The sequence below is a fragment of the Ambystoma mexicanum genome, chromosome 2q, assembly GCF_040938575.1.
Source record: "Ambystoma mexicanum isolate Mex_15411 chromosome 2q, UKY_AmexF1_1, whole genome shotgun sequence".
Lineage (NCBI taxonomy): Eukaryota > Metazoa > Chordata > Amphibia > Caudata > Ambystomatidae > Ambystoma > Ambystoma mexicanum.
The window spans coordinates 92,752,617-92,772,002 of record NC_090924.1 but is presented as its reverse complement, the minus strand read 5'-3'; the positions used below and the strand labels follow the sequence as shown (position 1 = coordinate 92,772,002).

General features: G+C 42.8%; 1 pseudogene; it reads right to left on the bottom strand.

The window, feature by feature from the left end:
* The window catches only part of LOC138568668 (heme oxygenase 2-like), a 79,338-nt pseudogene extending 60,209 nt beyond the window's left edge, over positions 1-19,129 (bottom strand).
* Positions 19,130-19,386: the final 257 nt, after the last annotated feature.

The following is a 19,386-nucleotide window of genomic DNA, read 5'->3' as shown; positions in this document are numbered from 1 at the left end:
CATTACGGGTCTTGGCATGGAGAGCATCGTAAAGATCATAGAACACCCAAGGTTCTCGGGATAGAACCGAGCGAGATCTCGCGGCTGCGAGTCATGCCTGCACACCATCACTGACTTTGCAAAGTCCCCATAATGAATGTTTAAAAAAGACGTGGCTTCAGACAATAGAACCCTGCCATAAAAATGCGAGGCTCAGATACGATGGACAAGCTCCAAGTGCGAGTGAAGAAGGAATAGGGGCTAGTTTTAAGGCGACTGCGAATAGATCTGGCTATGAAAAGGCTGATGGGTCAAAGAAGCACATGTATAAAATGAGTCCTCAAATCGAACTAGAGGAGCCTTGGCAAAAAATAGCCAGTCTCAGCCTCGTTCTACCAACTAGCTCTGGAGTTGAATGAAACAAACAAGGTGTTTTACAACACGGAGAAGAGTGTGCAATGCTTCTTAAGCTTTAATAATACTGAAGGCGACATCGAAAGAAGCCAGCTGGTCCCAAATGGACGTTGAAAATCTCTGGCGGTCGCAGTTAAACTTCTACGTGACATCACCCAAATAAATAATGATTTGAAGAACAAAATTCACAAGAACTAAAAGAAAATGTGAACTTGGACACAGGATCCCAAGTCCTGTTAACCCTGAACAACAGGGGAATCCTCATGGACTATAAGGCCAGTGGTCGTTGGGCAGGAAAGAGCTCTGAAACGCAAACGCATTGACATCAGCTTGTCGGCCAGGGTAAACTGCTCGCAACGAAAGGATAGCCAGTTCATGAAGTCATGTGAGGTATTGAACATAGTCAACAGCCACAAACAAACTAACAAATATCTAGGAGTTGGTAAAATAAACAAAAGAGGCTATAAATGTTAGAAAAGAACAAAGCATAAGTGAAACATCCTCTAATGACTCCACTGCGGACTCTTCTTTTATTGAGAGACCTTTACCAAAAATCAGAAGACCCGTCATTAAAAGGAGGACATCTAGAAATGACCTCAAGGATGCCACAATGGACATGGCTAACCTAGTCTTACGGGATCTACAACCTAAAGTCATGTCGACTGTGACCATCGCAGTGTCAGAATTCGCCAGTGGGGTGTGTGGAAGGCATGGCGTTTCTAGACCCTCAGGAGCTATTCACACGGTCTAGTCCTCTCCCAACATGGCGGACTAAGCTATGAATCCTAGCCACGCCCCCCTATCAGCGCGTTGTATCTGTTCTCACCGGAACACTCTCAATGCTGGTTTACTGCCAATTGTATTCCCTGCTCTGGATTTCATTCCGTTTTCTTCCTTACAGTCATTTTGCCTGGGATTATCTTCTGCTACTCCTTCCATCCGCTCCTCTGTTTCCCTTGCTCCTCTTTGATCACCGCCAGGCTTATTGCCGGCGTACTATACTCCTCCTCACTCTTTTTCCTTCGCGGTGACCGGTAGGGCTTCTCTCATTCTGCCTTCCACCTATCTTTGTGTCTTACCTTCTAGCTTCCGTGTTATTTCCACCCTTTATGTTTTGGGTACCGGTCACATTCTAGCAGCCTGCTTCTGTTAACACTTCTGCTCCTTTACTCTGTACTTACTTAACTTCACTTTAGGCTGCTACCTTTTTCCTCTCTGGTACGGGGGGGGGGTCATCTTCCTTCCAGCGTTTTACCGCAGACTCTTATTCTCTCCATCTGGTCCACGTCTTCCCGAACTACTTACCTCTTCTATTTCTGTCCTACCTGTATTCTACACATTTTTCCCAGTCTCCTGGTTCCGTTCCCCTATCCGTGAAGGCACGCATCTCTACAGAGCTAGTAGTTGCTGTAGGTTTGAATCAGATTCTCCAGTCAGTACCTCCTTCTTGTCTCCAGACCCTTTCTAAGTGCCTGCATTCTACTCAGCCTCCTTGGATTGTTTCACCTCATCTCGTGGTTTGGACTGTGTGAATACTCCCAACACCATTTACCTGCTTGAAGACTATACAAGGTTTTTTATTGCCCAGAGGCTTTTTCCCTGTAACTTTTGGGGGCTTAGCTCCTCGGGGTTCACCTTGTGTACGTTTCACTTCCTGTCAAGATAGCCTCTGGGGCAGCTAGACCCTACCTACACGACAAGAAGAAGAAGGCAAAGGAAAGACAGTCATCAGACCACAGGAAGACGTGCAGGAAGACTCCAACCAGTTCCAAGGACAGTTCATCAGAAGGTCAAGGGGAGGAGAAGGTTGGGGGAGGAAAGACCATCATCTGTCACGCGGTTGTGCTGTACCTTAAAATGTACAAACAATTGAATGACAACATTAAAGACCCAACTACATTTACTGCCCTCATGAATTCTAAACTAGTAAATATCGAAACTGAATCAAACATGAATAAAATAAAAATGACGGCAGAAAATAAGAAAACCTGAATGTACACTAAAAAATCTAATAGAACTTGGTCAAAACAACAATGAGGACAAAAGGTCACTTGCACAAGTGGCCAGGGAAGCCATGGGTTTACTAAAACAACAAAAGAACTTCTATGCTCAGAACATCTGGAATACGCATGAAGTTCAAGGATCCTGCAACCAAAATACATCAAACGACACACAACGTGGAATAAGTCACAAAACAGATGGGGGAAATAAAGCAGGAACTAACGCTGTGCAGGACCCATGGTCCTGAATGAAAATTATCAAAAAGAAACCGAGCTTTTGGAGGAACCTGAGAGTGCTGGTCTTGTGGTACCTACGGTGGCCACTCAGCAACCCAACTTGGAGGAGGAGCTTCCTTCCAAACCTTCCACCTCGGCTAATGGAGAAGGTCTAATTGGAAATCCTGAAGTCACCAAAATTGACAATGCTAATTCAAGTTCTACTAATGAAGGAATTTTTTACATCTTTACATCAAAGCTAAAGGGAAAAAAAGCTTAACATAGTCTCCCATTTAAACATCAAGAAAACAAAAAACCAAATCAAGAAGAAAAACAGGATAACCAATAATTCACGAAAATTTCTAAGGAATGCGTACAATTAACACAACTAGTAGAGCTGAGGAACTCCCTTCTCTTGTTAACACAAATGAAAATCAGTGTAACAATCATGAAATTAATCAAGCTTAGGAAGATATAGAGGACCTGACAAATCTATCAACATATGAGGACCAAGATGAGCCTGAAGAGGAGGGCCAATAAATAAGTAATATGCCAAGTGATGATGAACAAAATCAAGATGAGACCCATGAAGAAACCGTGAGTCCCAAAAGTAATCCAGGAAGGTCTAATCATGTGTGCAGGCTCATAATTACGAAAGAGTCCCTGAAATCAAAGATAGTTGAGGTCTTGGACACAAGCTTCCTCACAATGGATGAAAAAAGAAAGAAATCTGCAGCGAAGAAGTATGAAGTAGAGGCATGGAGTGTGAGGAAGGATCATCAGAGACACCTATACCTCATACAGGATATACAAATGATGACAAAGACACAAAAATGCTGTAGACAACAAAAGAAGCATGGAGCTTGTAAAAATTATGGAAAAACTGCCACATAGCCACGATAAAGAACAGGCATCCACGAATGAGAGTAAGCGGTTGAAAAACAAAGAATCTGAATGACCTAAGAAAATAAGCTAAGAATACCATCTTATACTTGAGCAGATAATACCCATAATAGATGGTCTAATCTTGAATAGAACCAATGTTTTGCGCTTACTACACCATGTACCATCATTGAGGACAATTGAATCCGCTGATATCAAGACTGTGGAATTTGTCGAAGAGCGTCATTTTGACAGAATATGCCTACATATAGACTCCAGGTTAATCTGTGACTTGTTGTTGGGCGCGGCACCCGTTTTACAACCATACGGGTTTGATATATTTGAAACAAGAGCCTAACCTAAAGTCGGCAGAGTAGAGAGATCCAATAAAGACCCAAAACATCAACATCAAAAATATAAGGAGAAAGAAAGACATAGTGAACAACAATCTGCAGTCATGGATGATTGACTAAGCAGAAACAGAACATCTCTTTCTGTAGCTAGCCTGATAGTCCGCTTCGTGAAGCTCAAGTGGGAGAGCGACTTAAAATCACTTCAGAGTGCAATTCGCAACAAGCCGGTGGTGCTACAAGTCAGCAGGACACCGAAAAAGACATACAAAAGCAGACAATTGGAACTGGCTTGCAAAAAACTCTTGGGGGGCGTAATTACAGCTAATGCTCTGAAGTAGTGAAAAATGAGAAGTTTTGGTTGAGCACATGGAACACCAGAGGATTTACTCACCTATTTAACAACAAAGCAGAATGGTCGAAGCATCTTGATGTACTGTGCCTTCAGGAAACTTGGCTCTATGAAAGCCCAACCAATGACGAATTTGATATTGATGTGAATCCAGCGATCAGAAAATCTAAAGGTCGCCCAGGAGCAGGGCTATTAACACTTCTTTGAAAAAACCTCTGGTTTTGTGATTCTAAAAACATCACTTTGCACATACAAGTAACAGCGATAGAACAGAAAATAAAAGAGAAAAAGGAAAAGTGTAGAATTTACATTATTAATCTCTATTGACAACATAAAACCGCTGGCACAACAACTTTCATGGATAAAGTGATGGATATCATTGACGAAGTCAAAGAAGACTTGGGAAGTAACATCTGTTTGTGTAGCAATTTAAATTTAAACTGCATAAAATATATGTTGGAAAGTGATGCCAACTTGGTAACGGTGTCATTTGCAGGTCCTCAAAAAGAGAAAATTCAGGTGTGGAAACACGCAGTGGCAGTCGACTCAAGCCTGGGTAGACTCCGGCTGAAGGAAAATTATGTTAACATTGTAATTGATGGATATCATAGCTCGCTGAGTGGAACCAGTGTCAAATATATTCATTTACTAGAACAGTTTGAGGAAAGGTCTCATGTATTCCATAATCGAGGCTTTATTCCCAAGCATTCTTATGACATACTGATCGCAAACGAAAACGAGAGCTTCACAAAGAGCTAAGACAAAATACAAACCCAAATTGAACTATCCAGACGATCGACAGGAAGAAAATTAAACAAATACAAAAATTGGTTGATTGCACATAGAGGGGCTGTTGAACAACAAGATGCTGAACACATGATGATATGTTTGGCAAATAAAAACTCATATGAATTTTGGAAGATCATCAATGAGGAGAGCAGCGGTCAAAATGCATCACAAAGTAACATGGTCACAGAAAAACAATGGGTGACGCACTTTGGCCAGTTATATGAGAAGAAAGGAGAGACGAAACGAACCACCCTTGCCAATATTAGATAGATGGAAGCTTCACTTTGAGACAGTTTAGTTAATACATCCTGAAAAATAACAGAGGCATGGGCAGAACCTTGTGCTCTTCTGTTCACAAAAATAGATTCTGAACAGGCTAGTCCTATATCATGGAAGAAAGCAATAGTGGTGCCAATTTTTAAAAAAGGCAACAGAGCAAATCCAATGGACTGTCGCCCAATTGCATTATTGAACATTTTAGGTAAGATCTACGCCACACAGCTACCACAGCTCCTGTCTGCCTGAATAAGAACTAGTCAACATTTCGATCTTCGAAAAGCAGGTTTTGTCAAAGGAGTAGGTTGTGTTCTAAACATACTTATCATCAATATAATGAAAATGGAAGCCATAAGAAGAGACACAAAGGTCTATCTTGCATTTATAGATTTATCACATGCTTTTGACAGCCTGGTTCGTGAAATGCTCTGGACAAAACTTGTGAAGTGGAATTGTCCGGCAAGTTTGCTAATGGCAGTAAGAGATCTACATGGCAACACAGAAATTCAGATCCGTCTTGATGGCTCCGGAAGCTTATCTGCAGCAATTAAAACTTCTTATGGAGTTAAGCAAGGATGCCCATTAGCATCAATACCATTCAACCTTTTTTTAATCGGACATTGGGGACATCTTTGAAAGCATAGTGTCATTTCCACCGAAAATCCATGGAACACATGTAAGTTATATGCTTTATGCAGACAATCTTGTTCTTAAGTTGACACAACACCTATTGGGTTACAGTGGAAACTGTTGGCCTTAGAACAATATGTCGCAGCAAATGGGTTGTGCATTAATCCTAAGAAATGGGAAATCCTAATAATTCAGGATCTGAGAAGGAACAAGTCTTGGCAAAAGAAAACATTTCAATGGAACCTAGAAAAACAACCCATTGCCAGTGTAATGCATGTTAGATACCTAGGAAAGTTGATCAGCTCTAGCCTGAACGATGCTCTGTGGGTAGGAAACCTAAAGGAAAAATGTAGGCAGGTTGCTACACAAGCAGCAGTACTTAAGAAATTTGGCAAATTTTCACTGAGGCCAATACTAAATTTCCACAAACAAAAGGCAGTTCCAGCCATGGTTCATGGGGCAGATTGTGCCCTGGGTTGCTCAAATAATGTGCGGGCCACTCTGGAAGACATTTTCTGGACTAAAGTATTGTGGTTGGCAAAGCGAACTCCTACCGCATGTTATTATTATTATGATACAAATTGGGTTTGCTATCCATAAATGCTAGAATTTCTTGGAACATGTTGTCAACATACCGTAAAATGATAATGAAGAACTGAGCCCCTCAATTTGAGATTCTGCACGACCCAAGTACCGGACATAAAGATAACATTCTTACTTTGTGGGTCAAACGCTGCGAGGGAATTTTAGACAATCTAGGCACCAATAAAGTAATCTTAGAAAACAAACCTGACTTAGTGAAGAGAAAACTATGGGCGCAAGATTGGATTGACACAAGCGACCCAAGGAACAATCATAAAATCATGCAAGATGTTCCAAAAGAGGCTAAAGCTCTGGATATGATTCCAAAATATTTAGATACATTTCCAGACAAATACCGACAAACTCTCCTGATGAAATTTCGGCTGAACCAATTTAAGACAAAAGAAGCCCAAAGTCCTTGCTCAAAAAACAAAGAAATTAACTTGAAATGTAGGCTATGTTATACACAAGATGAAACATTGAAACATTTGACACTGTTTTGTACAGCCCTGAGAGCAGAAAGAACAAAACATCTGGGCAGGTTGATAGCAGATCATAGATCTCTCAGCGCTGGTGGCAAAGATGCTTTAATGGTTCAAATAACAAATTGACATTTGCCTTGACATTCTTTTTGGAAACAATTGTACAGCGCCTATCATCAGGTTTCTAGACAAGTCCGCTCTATGAAAGTCTCATCTAAACAGGTGCTCCCCTGCTCCTCCAGAAATATCAAGGACAACATTGTCTCCCTTGCTGCAGCCTTGGCCGATTTCTGCAATCACTCCTTTGCCACTGGATCTTTCCCCTCACCCCTCAATCACTCCCTTGTACACCCTCTCCTCAAAAGGCCTTCTGCTACCCTTCCTGTCTGCCAAACTACTACCCTATCTCCATCACCCCCTTTCTGGGCAAACCTTTGGAGAAGCTGGCCAAATCCCAGTTTATCCACCACACTGAATCTGTAGGCTGTCTCCACGCCCACCAGGCTGGCTTCAGAGCTGCCAGAGGCATGGAAACTGCTCTCTTGAACATCAATGAAGACTTGCTTTCTAATCTAGATTCCAGCTCCCCTTCTTAAACTTTTCCCTGCCTTTAACACAGTGATAAATACCACCGTGATAAATTGTCACCATGATACTCTTAGCACCACTGACCTGGCTCTGGGCTGGTCACCTCCTTCCTCTCGGACCAAACTTCCCAGGTTCAATTGGGCCCTTCCCTCTCCACCATCTCACTCTCTCCACCTGTGGTGTCCCTCAGGGCTCTATCGTCTCACCCTGGCTCTTCAATATATACCTGGCCCCACTAGCTCATCCGATCGCTACCTTCTCTCCTACCTTTCAGTGTTATGCTGATGACATGCAGCTTTCCTTCAAGCTAACATCCTCTTCTGTCTGCTAGGCATGGTGCACTACTAACAATCTCTGCCTTAATGGCAGTAAGACTGAGATCCATCATATTAAAATCCCTGCTCCCTCGTTCCCTCCGACACTCTGGCCTCCCTCCTTGGGCCCCATCCCCTCACCTTCATGTAAAGCAAAAAACCTTGTTGTTATTGTTGACTCTTCTCTCTCCTCTCTCCTCACATCATGGACCTGGCCAAGAAGGACCATTTTAAGCTACACCTCCACAGAGGTATTCTCCCCTTCATCACCCTTCCCCCAGAAACTCAATGTCTCCAGAGCTCTGGTTCTCTCCAGGGTACTGCAATAGCCTCTTCCTCAAACTTGCTAACTCTTCCCTTCGCCCCCTTCAACTAATCCAGAACAGGACTGCAAGACTTTTCAAATTCAATTCAAGACCCTCTGCATAACCCAAAGGCTTTCTGGGCTTTCTAGGGACTGGTACCATGCTGTATCCAGCTCTCTCGCCCTAAATACCTCCCCACTAGAGCACTTAGCTCGTCTAGCTCTAACTCTCTGTAAATCAGACTCGAGAAGCAGAGAGTGGGGGGGGGGTAGATTTCTCCCCTCCGCAGGTACCTCCCTCTTGAATAGCCTCCCTGCCCCTCTCAGACTTGAGCTGGATCTCCTTAAGTTCTGGAAGCTCCTCAAGACCTTCCTTTTCTCTTTTTCCTTCCCGCTCCTCCTCTTTCTCTGCTAATGTCCGCTTTGCCTGAAACTTGTGGGCTGGTTCCTTCAGAGTCCTACAGGGCACTAGGCCCTCCCCATCCCAGTGTACCACTGCACGTACTCTCTCATCCTCCCATTCCAACCCTTATCCTGCACTTGCCCTCGGAGGCTCCCCCACCTACACTTAGCTGGTCTGTTTTCACCCTGTGTAGCTGTCCATCCCCTTTACATGCACTTGTTGTGGACCCCCCCTTCATTCCTTTCTTCCCCCTGGCCCTGCCCACCTGGCCTCCCTGGCACTTCCTTCTCTTGGGCCCTTCCTTTAACCAGTTCCTGCACTTCTCCACCTCCCTTCCTCCTTCTCGCTACTGCACTTGCACGATCTGAATGTCCTGGTCTCCCCATCCTGCCTTGCTCCGCCTCAAGACACTTGTGTATAGGATCATTACAATAAATAAATACAGGGGGATTTGCTTGGAGTCTTCCCATTAGCCTCTGTACCCGCTGCAGCCCACTTGTATCGGAATTAGCTCCCCTCTTACTTCTAAGAATCTAAGGAACAAACAAGAAACAATCATAGTCCCCTGTGTCCTTACTTCCCATAGCCCCCCATGCAGTCCCTACTGCCAGGATGATGTGTACCTATGCTTGTGATGGTGGTCTCTTCCCCTGTGACTCCAGCAACGACCTGGAGATAGTTCAATGGGCATATCTCCAATAGGCAGCGAGGTGCAGTGGAGGTAATAATCATTCCACTGGGAGACTGTGTAACACCGAGTTTAACTGCATTCTGGTAAATTTGCGCAAATGTTCATAATTAAACATCTTGGAAAGTCTCTGAGTTTCGTTCACTCACTTAGTCCTTTCTTTCCTTATTCTTGTGTCTGCAGGAGCGGTTCCCGGGCACGATGGCGGGGAAGCAGCAATAAAGGGAGCGCATGGCGAGCGAGCACAAGGCGTGTGCTCAGGTAACTAGTCGGAGGGATGGCCGGGGCCCAGAGCACATGGTTGGATTTGCACTAACTTTGTCCATTCTTTGTTTGTTGCAGGGGTGACTTCACAGAGACCTGCGGCAGCAGAACCACAACAGCGGAAGAGCATTGAGGAAAACGGGTTTGGTAAGTCTTCTTCAGATTCTTCGTATTTTTTAGGTGTTTTGCTTTTCTTCCTTCTCCAGCTCTTCTTGCTTCCTGATGCCCGACTTTCCTTCTTCCTTGCTGATGTCTTCCTTGTTTTCTTTCTCTTTTCTCAGGTGGGTCTAGATCTGAAGGAGTGACACAGGGGCAGCCTTCCAGGAGCACCTGGCACGTGGTGTGCGCATTAAATGGGCTTTCCTGCAAGATCTTGCGAGGTTTCTCCAATCTCGTAGGATCTTCTCCCGAAATGCCGGATGTCTTCATGGATGGAACTTGATGGCTTGACCTTCGCCTGTCCTTGTTTTTCTCCATTGTCTTGCCAAGGATACGCAGGGCCCTAAGCATGCTGTGTTCCCTCTGCTTTAGGCATTGTCCCAGCTTTTCCGACGATAGCCAAGATACCTGGTTATGCTCTGTGAAAAGCACTTTGACACATATAGGTCAGGCTCTTTTGGTTTCAGTGCCGGATTTAATCTCCAAAATATTTAAGTATGTGTTAAATAAAGACATCTTTCAAAAAAACATCAGATCTTTATGTGCTCGGAGGATCAAAAACCAATGGTAAAAGTTTATCTTTAGCATCAACATAGTACTGAAGTCACAATCGATAAATATTTATTAATTGCATCTAATAGTCATTCAAGAAAATGAAATGCTAAACTCTGGTTTCACCAGCTTCCCCTTGCTGCTAATACACAGGCTTGGAATAAATTGGAAATTATTGTTTGTACATGCAATAATATATCTAAAGAAACTAATATGCACATGTCATTCTTTTGTAAATTAGATACATTACTTCAAAAACGTTTTTCAATACACTTTAAGATTGTTGAACTTTAGATATTGCTGTGTTCCATATTTCTATATTATGCAAGCTCAAGATGTTCGAGTCTGTATTGCAGTGGAAGGTTTTGTCAATAATATGATCTATGTTAGGAAAATTAAATCTATTGCGATATAGTTTTATATGTATAAGGTCCACCATGATATAATCCGATGCGTATATATTGTATTCATGACAGTGATCTATGAGATATTGTTTTTATTATGTGCTTTGTAAAGGTTTATGAATTTTATATTCAAAATAAACGTAATGATGATGACCCATATCAGACTGTTCAGATATAAATGCATCTGTTTCGCATTTCATCTGCAGTGGAAACTGCTCAAAATGTAATCAATAATTTCATGCGTCACATTCCGCAATGCCTGAACTACAGTCATGACATTCTTGTGTTTGGGACGAGTGAAGAAGCCAACAACAATACCCTTAGATGAGTCTTCATGGCTTTTTAGGATGTGCATCTCACGTAAAATGCTGACACATGCAAATGTAATGAATCAAAGCTAAAGTTCTTCGGCCATATATTTTCTAGCAATCGGCTCCAATCCGGTCCAGAGCTAATCCAGACTGTTGTCTCATTGCTGATCCCAACAAATATATCTGCAGTCTGCAGTACAGTCTTTGTTGGGGATGGCTAACTGTTGCACTAGATATTTATCAAGGATTTTGCGTCCATCAAAATGCTGTTGAGACTTCTCAATACAAATGGACATGAGTTTCTATGGTCTCCAGAGTGCGAAGAAGCTTTCCGCTCAATCAAGGACCGCATCTCGTTTGTTGCCTGCATGGCATATTATGATCCTGACTTAAGAACAGAACTCACTGTGGGTGCCAGTCCCATAGGCATGGGTGCCATTTTGGCACAACACAAATGTGACTCATCATCACCACGCTGCATCGTATTGTATGCTAGTCGCAGCCTGACACGGGCTGAGGGCGCATACTCGCAAGCTGAAAAAGAGAGCCTGGTGGAGGTAAGGGTGTGCGAACATTAGCATTTGATCTCACGTGGGAAAAGGTACACCGTCATCCTGGATTGCCGAGCTCTCACAGCAATCTACGGAAGAAAGAAATGCAAAGATGTCCCCAATGATAGCTCTATGTGGTCTGCGCCTCCAAAAATATTAGTTTGACATCATTCACAAACCTGGCAAAGAAAATAATCCAGCTTTTTTCTTATCAAGACACGCCCTTCCGGATACAAAGTGTGCCAAGACATCTAAGGCTGACCAATTTAGAATCTATGTGGTTTATAATACACATCCCAAGGCACTTTCTATGACTATCATTATGGCAGAAACATCACAGGATAGGTTGATTTCAAATAAATATTCAATCGGTGGCGCAGCCCAGCCATAGCAGAAGGGCGGCTGTCTGAGGAAGAGTCCAAGCTGCTGCATACCTGAACTGTCCATTTCCACACAGGGCTTACTCATCATGGAAAATAGGACTGTCATTCCTCCATTGTTGCAAGAAAGGATCATTGAGCTGGCACATGCAGGCCTTAGGGGGATAGTTTTGACTAAGCGATTACTATGAACAAATAGTGTGGCCTTGCAAAATGGACTCTAAGATAGAGGCTGTACTGGAGAAGCGCACTGTTGCCAAATCTGTAACGCCCTGCACATTCCCTAAAACTCTAAGTATGACGATCCTGCCCACAAAGGTCTGGGAAGAGGTAGCTATTGACCCATTCAGACCGCCTCCAAATGGTAAATATGTGCTAGTAGGCATGGATGAGATGTCACGATATCCGGAAGTACAGATGGTATCTTCTACAGGAGCACCATCAGCAATACCAACAACGGAAAAGTGTTTGCTACTTACCGCGTGCCGAATATTGTAAAATCTGATAATGGGCCCTCTGTTCAGTGGTACAATGTTAGCTGAAAATTCGAGTTTTCATCACAAAAAGATCACACCATTATGGCCACAGACAAATGTCACAGTTGAGCGGTTCATGGCTAACATCAAAAGGACAGTTCAAGTGTGCCACTTTATGAAAGGATCCTTTATAGAGGCTATTTGCAATTCACTAAGATTACTGAAACACTCCTCACAGGACTAGGGGTGTCAGTCCTTCTGAAGTAATGTTCAGTCGAGACATTTGTACCACAATACCTCGTCTTTCTGGAGAATTAATGGATGATGGGACAAAAACGGTACAACAACCCAATGAAAGTAAAACTCAAAATGAAAGTGCGAGCCGAAGAAGAGGGGTCAAAGAATCCAATATGTGTACCAGTGATTGTGCCATTGTACGCCATAAATAGTCACACAAGGGCATGCCTGTATTTGATGCAAAAGATGAAAATGAGGTATAAATATACAAGGCCAAATACGGTATCATGCCTAAATGTAGTTTTATTTTTCCCGATTAAAAAAAAGATCCATTTAGAAAGATCGCTCTGTGACCTACGAGTGCGTTCTGGGACTGACAGGCACGGGAGAACAGGTAGGTGTTGATGTGTATGTGCTGTGTGTTTTGGGAACAGGGATTTCTGGGGTGGGGAAGGAGTTTGATTTTACGAAGGCTGTAACTAACTTGATTGATGAGGCTGTCTGTGAAGGGGATGGTGTTAAGATAGTGTTGTGTGGAGATCTTAATTTAAAACTGTTTAATAAGACTGGGAAGCTGTGTGATAAGAAGGAATGGAATGAAAGGGAGAAGAATTGGATGAGGACTATGAAGCTAAGAGAAATGCACCTGGTAAACGAGCAAACGGAGGGAGATATTCCCGGTCACCCCACATGGAGGAATGGTTTATTGGCATCTTGCATTGACTACTGCTTAATTTCCAACAATCTTAAAGAGAGTATTGAGACCTTTGTGGTGATCCGCCAAACCATCAGTGATCACGATCTATTGTCCATAAGTTTTGGGGGTAGGTGGGATAAAGATCGGAAGGATGTAATGAAAGAGGTTGAATTAAGGAGTTGTGGGACTCGCCTCAGATTGAAAGAGCATGAGGTCAGGAGGATTGACAGAGAGTATAATAGACAATTGTTGATGGACCCTCGGAACATTGATTATAGGGGGCTCCATAAAGAGTTCTCTAAACCAGGAGTGCGGAAAGGGGATCTGCCGTGGTCAAAAAAGCATGTCTATGACGGTGAACTAGTTAAAAAAAAAAAAGAATAGACATGCGTATAGCTCGGAAACAAATAGGGTGTGATTCTGGCTTGGACAAGAAAGAAAGGGCAAGAAAAGTGCGGCAGACATATAAAAATTGGTGTAGAAGTACGCAACATTTGCGTCTTCAGCATGATGCCGAGTGCATGTTACAAGCTGTCTGCAAGAAGGATTCTAGATCCACAGGGGAATTAATTAATAATGGTGGGGTGTTCCACCATCACCAAGGATTTCTCATGTCGGCGGAGAAAGACTGGATTAGTCATTATCAGTCATTGTTCTCTGACCCGGGTGAGGACTTGCATAGCCCTAAAGCTAGGGATAGTGGGAGATGGAAGTTTCTTCTGGATCATGATGTTGGTCTGATGATTGGAAAACTTAGTGCTTCCAGGGTGGCCGGTCCCGATGGGATCTCAAACTACGAACTAAAAAAAAAACAAAGACCACTGGGTTAGTGTTGTTTTAACAATGTTTAGGCAAATCATGGCCAACAGAACAATTCCCGATTCTTGGAAGGAAGCCCTAATTATGCCAATTTTTAAAAAGGGCGATAGGGCTGATCCTAAAAACTATTGCCCTATCGCCTGCTGGGAAAGCTCTTTGCAACCCTCCTGCTTCGAGATCTGAAAGACTGGGCAGATAAAAGTGGTATTTTGGACCTGAGGCAGATAGGCTTTGTGAGGGGAGTGGGCACCTCCCTAAACCTCTTCTTACTAAACTTACTTAAGGAAAGGAGCTTTGAGAAGGAATTGACACTGTTCTTGGCCTTTGTGGACCTCGAACAGGCGTTCGTCAGGGTCCTCAGGGGCCATCTGTGGGCGAAACTGTGGCTGTGGGATGGCCCTGGGGATCTTGTGGAGGCAATTGAAGCACTTTATACTAACACCTCGGTGCGAATTAGGCTGTCCACAAGGGGAACGCTATCAAGTAAAATCCTTACCTTCTGGGGCTTGAAACAGGGGTGTGCCCTGGCCCCGTTACTTTTCTGTTTATATATCTCCGACTTGGGATTGTTCCAGGAGAATGTGCGTGCCTTTCCACCCTCAATAAACGGAGCCCTGGTTCCGTGGATTCTTTTTGCAGATGACCTGGTCTTCCTTGACTGTACTCCTATAGGCCTCCAGCACAGCCTCCAAGCTTTTGAATCATACCTTAAGAGCAAGGGTATGAAAATAAATGCAAGCAAATCTAAGGTCCTCCCGATGAAAAAGGCTAGAAGGTTAAAAAAAGAGACCTTTACCTGGAAGGTGGGTGGAACTCCTCTAGAGACGGTGGAACTCTTCTAGAGACGGTGGACTCAATAGCGCATTTGGGGGTCAAGATTAATAGGAATACTGATGAGGCTGCCCATTATGCTTATCTATGGCAGAAAATGATCCCTATGGTGAACCAGGGTAGGCTGGTTCACCGGAAATTTGGTAAATTCACACTAATTCCCATCATCTCCTTCTATAAGCAAAAGGTGGCACAGGCCATAACCTATGGAGCCGAAGCTGCTCTCCGCCTCTCATATGAGTGTTGGAAGAAATTGGAGGGTCATTTTTGGCGCAAGGTCTTGCGCCTGCCAAAAGATCTCCCACTATGTAAAATTAGATTTGAACTTAGGCCACAGTCTTTGGAATCACTAGTAGCTTGGAAGACGGTTTCATTATATAGGAAATGTGCCCTAGGGATGTTGAGAAACCGTTTAAGATCTTGGCCTTGGCGAACAGGGTGGTCAATGACCATTTGAAGAATGGAGAAATAAGGTGGACATTTTTTTGCGGGATAGAGTCGGAGTCAGAGTTAACGAACTTCCGAAATTCATGATCAAATTCTCTGACCCCAAATATCGTGATCTTCTGCTTAGATGTCGCCTAAATATCTTACACTCAAGAGAGATTCTGTTTAAGAGGAAAATGATGGGGATTGAAAGTGCCAACTGTCGACATTGTATGAGTTCTTGCTTGGTGGAAACTCCAGAACATTTAATAATGAACTTTGAAGCTCTGATTAAGATTCAAATGTTATATTTAAAGGAGTCCTCTCTGATGGAAACTACTCTCTCGAAAGTGGAATGGTGGAAATGGATGCTAATTGGTGACAAGCCTAGGATGGTTATAGCTGTGATGAAAATGTTGGAGGTTGTGTTAACCAACCAGGGGGGAACAGGGAGGGAGGAGGGGGTTTAAGAGAGTTTTGGTATTGATGCATATCCGTATTGTCTCAATGTCAATCTGACATAGTATCATCTCATGAGTAGGTGGAGAGGATGTTGTAACATCCATGGATGGTATTTACAATTCAGCTGTTTAGGGAAAAGGTTTTATTCCTAGTGAAATGGCTGTTGTTGCAAGCAATGGATGGCCTTTTCTTTTTTCTTTCTCTGGGGAACAAAGAATGTTAAAGGTTTTTTTTTTAAGTTAATGATTGTTTTTATACATGTTTGGCTTTTTAACCAATAAAACATTTTTAAAAAAATGTTTAAAAAAAAAGATTTCTGGGGTGGGGAGGGAAGCAGCAGTAGGTGAGGAAGGGGGGTCCAGGGAGTGGAACCCCCTGATTTAGGAGACACTTTAGCTTTTTATGGGCTGCCTAAAATTCGACAGAAAGAAATCAGTCTTTTTGTTAGGTGACCTACAAAAAGCGAAATTATTACATAGAACCCAAAAACTGCTCGAAAACCTCTTGCCCACTAAATATTTTTACTTGTGTTGGGACTCCCCAGTTGATTCTGTGCAATTGTTGGCCCACCAAACACTTCGACTCACTTTGAGCATCTGAATGTTTTGGCTCATTTCGAGCCTTTCTGGTGTTTTCTTTTGTCATTTTGGGCCTCCTTACTTTTTTTGCTCTTTTTTGATACTTCCCAGAATGTTTTCGGGCTTCATTGTGCGCAGTAAACGTTTGTTTGCGAGCCTTCCAAGTCGTCTGAAAAATGTTTTGGCTGCCCAAATATCACATCTTCCACCCAATGAAACATCGACCCTCCTATGCGATAAATGTTTCAGATAATGGATGAAGATTGGGCTATTATCACAAATATTGGTTTCCAACATTCTAGGCAAGTGCCCCTGTCCTGGAGGTTTTCTTGCCTCTCAATGATTTTCACCATGTTCAACTCACTGCTGAAGTTAATGGGAACACTTGTGCATATCCCAACTGGACTATTTTTGAGGGCTTCAATACAGTAATACCTTTAGCGATCATTTGTATAACTCTTTCTCTTTGAAAGAGTTGTCCATGTGCCATTTAAAAAATGTTTCTCGTGAACACGAAGTTGGGGCTTGGTATCTACAACTTGGAAGCATAATCTCCAGAGGTTTCAGTTTTGCCTAAAATCTCACTTCAGTGATGTAGAGAGAGAGAGAAAGAGAGGGATATTTGTAGGCACACATAACATTCTCGATCCCATTGTCCTCATACCAAACGTTGTGTGGGTGTGTTAGTGCAACATCTGCACTAAAGAGAATGCTCAATTTGTAACTTGGCTTGAGAATCTTATGATCAATGCCACATTAATTTCCCTAGATTATGCAGACCATTTTCCCATGTTTGTTAAAGTTGCTTCTTTTATTGCAGTGAGAAAAACAGAGTACAATTTTGTAAATGTGCTCTCACCAGTACGCCCAACAAATATTTTAATGAAACATGGTGTTTTGTTTCCTGGTTTTATTAATGCATTATCTTGGTGATCCAGTTTCAAATGAACATTTAATACTATTAACTGCCCTTCTGAAAATTCCTCCTATCTAGTGCCAATTTTCAGATATGTGTGGTACTGTGCTATGCAAGACATGCAGAGCTTTACTCTTCAACACATCACGAGTCACAACCCATTTAAACTATCACTCTTCCAGCCACTCTCCCTTTTTTGAAGTAGTCACTTGTCAGGAATCTCAAAAGATTTTGATGGACGTCGTCGTATGATAAAAAAAAAAAACAGACTCTTTCTGCCTTCCTCCTTTTTAAAAGATCTGAGTGTCAATGAAGCTGCAAAGAGCCTTCGCTTGTCAGGCCTTTATGAAAGAAAAGTATCTGTTTTCACCATACCTTAAAAACCTGTTTCTTGATGCGGCCCTTCAAGAAATCCTTCATAAACTGTGTGTTCAAAGACTGTTACTGCACCTCCTTAGTCCCTTCCATCAGCAGCTCAGACAGGTCTGTGGATCTGGAGAGGAGAGAAAGGAAGAGAATTGGGATCTACACCATCGGACATATGCTGGCAGATAATTCTGCGCATTTCTACCCTAATTTAAGCATGGTAACGGATACCTCCCACTAAATAATCCATCCCCTTCTGTAAAGGGCACTGTACAGAGGTCGTGATACTATGATCTTAAAACCAATGTATGTTTATTGCTCTATAGTAGGAGCCCATCTGACAAAAGGGTCATTCAGGTGTGTGGCAGTCATGGTATCAAAAGTTAAACACAGACACAAAGTTACACGTTTTCAATACTTCTTTAAATTCTGAATGGGGTTGGAGACTTCCTAGCTGGCCCTAATTCTATAATCGGAGTAGTCTCAAGCATTAAAGTAAAGAAAAGTCATCCAAGTCAGTTAGTCAAACAAAAGAAAAGTCTGTGTCAGAAACCTATACTTGCCCTCACGCTTTACAATAACTAAGTGTGGGAAAATGCATGGAAAAATAAGAGCATCAAAAGAATGACAGAATGGCAATGGGGTTGGTTCACAGCTCCCATCCCCAAGCTTAGGTCATTGGGGTTATTTAACAGTTCCTTCAATTTGGGTAATATGCACAGTTCAAAGTATTCACAAAAGTCTTTCAGGCTTCCCTTGCCTGACTCACCATCAGTTCCATATACAACACAGTTCACTTCAAAGTTTCTGGTGGGCTTCCCTCACCCGGCTTTGCAATCCTTAAAATCACAATGATTCACAAATGTTCATTCTTAGTTACTTTCACAGGTTTCCCTTGCACCCTTTAAATTGTTTGGACTGTTCGTCATTGATTTTACTAGCTGGACTTCGTCTATAGTTTGTATCCAGTCTCTCGCCATCACTCGTTTTTTTACTTTTCCTGGAGTGCGAATTAGGTCCTCTCGAGAGCTGCCTGCCCAGTCAAGACGAGTGATTTCTCCTCCCATTGTTGGAGCATCTTGCACGTCCCTACTCTCATTTCTTGTTCCACTGCCTTCGAGTATCAACGAGGAGTTAGGAAAGAGCATTTTGCAATATAACATCAATGCTATGATGGAATTTAGTGACTGTAAGGTGAGTTCTTTCCTGATGACTCCCATAGGAATTGATTGTGGTAAATTGAGGACTTCGCGCCAATAGCGGCCTTCTACTTTCTGCCAAAAAAGTGGTGTAATGTAAGGCATAGCTTCCACCCCATACGTTAAGGTGGGGATGACTTTCATCCTGTAGAATGTCATCAATGGAGCAATTGAGAAACGGCCGTACTTTCTGGAGAGCACTTTGGTCTGTGCTATTAGCAGGCGTAGCTTTTTCAAAATGGTTTCACACATCGGGTTCTCTTTGACACTTTTGCTAAGTGTTATACCAAGAAGTCCTCCACCGTTTCCAGTGTTTCTTCACATACCTTCCATGTGAATTTCACCTTTTTGCTCTCACCTTTCCCCAGAATCATGATCTTAGTTTTTTCTTGATTCATTTGGAGCTGGTTTGCCTTAAGAATCCAGGTTCGTCAGTTGTCTTTGGAGGCCTATAGGCGTTTGGTCCATCAAGATGAGGTCGTCTGCGTACAGCATTCTCGATATTTGCA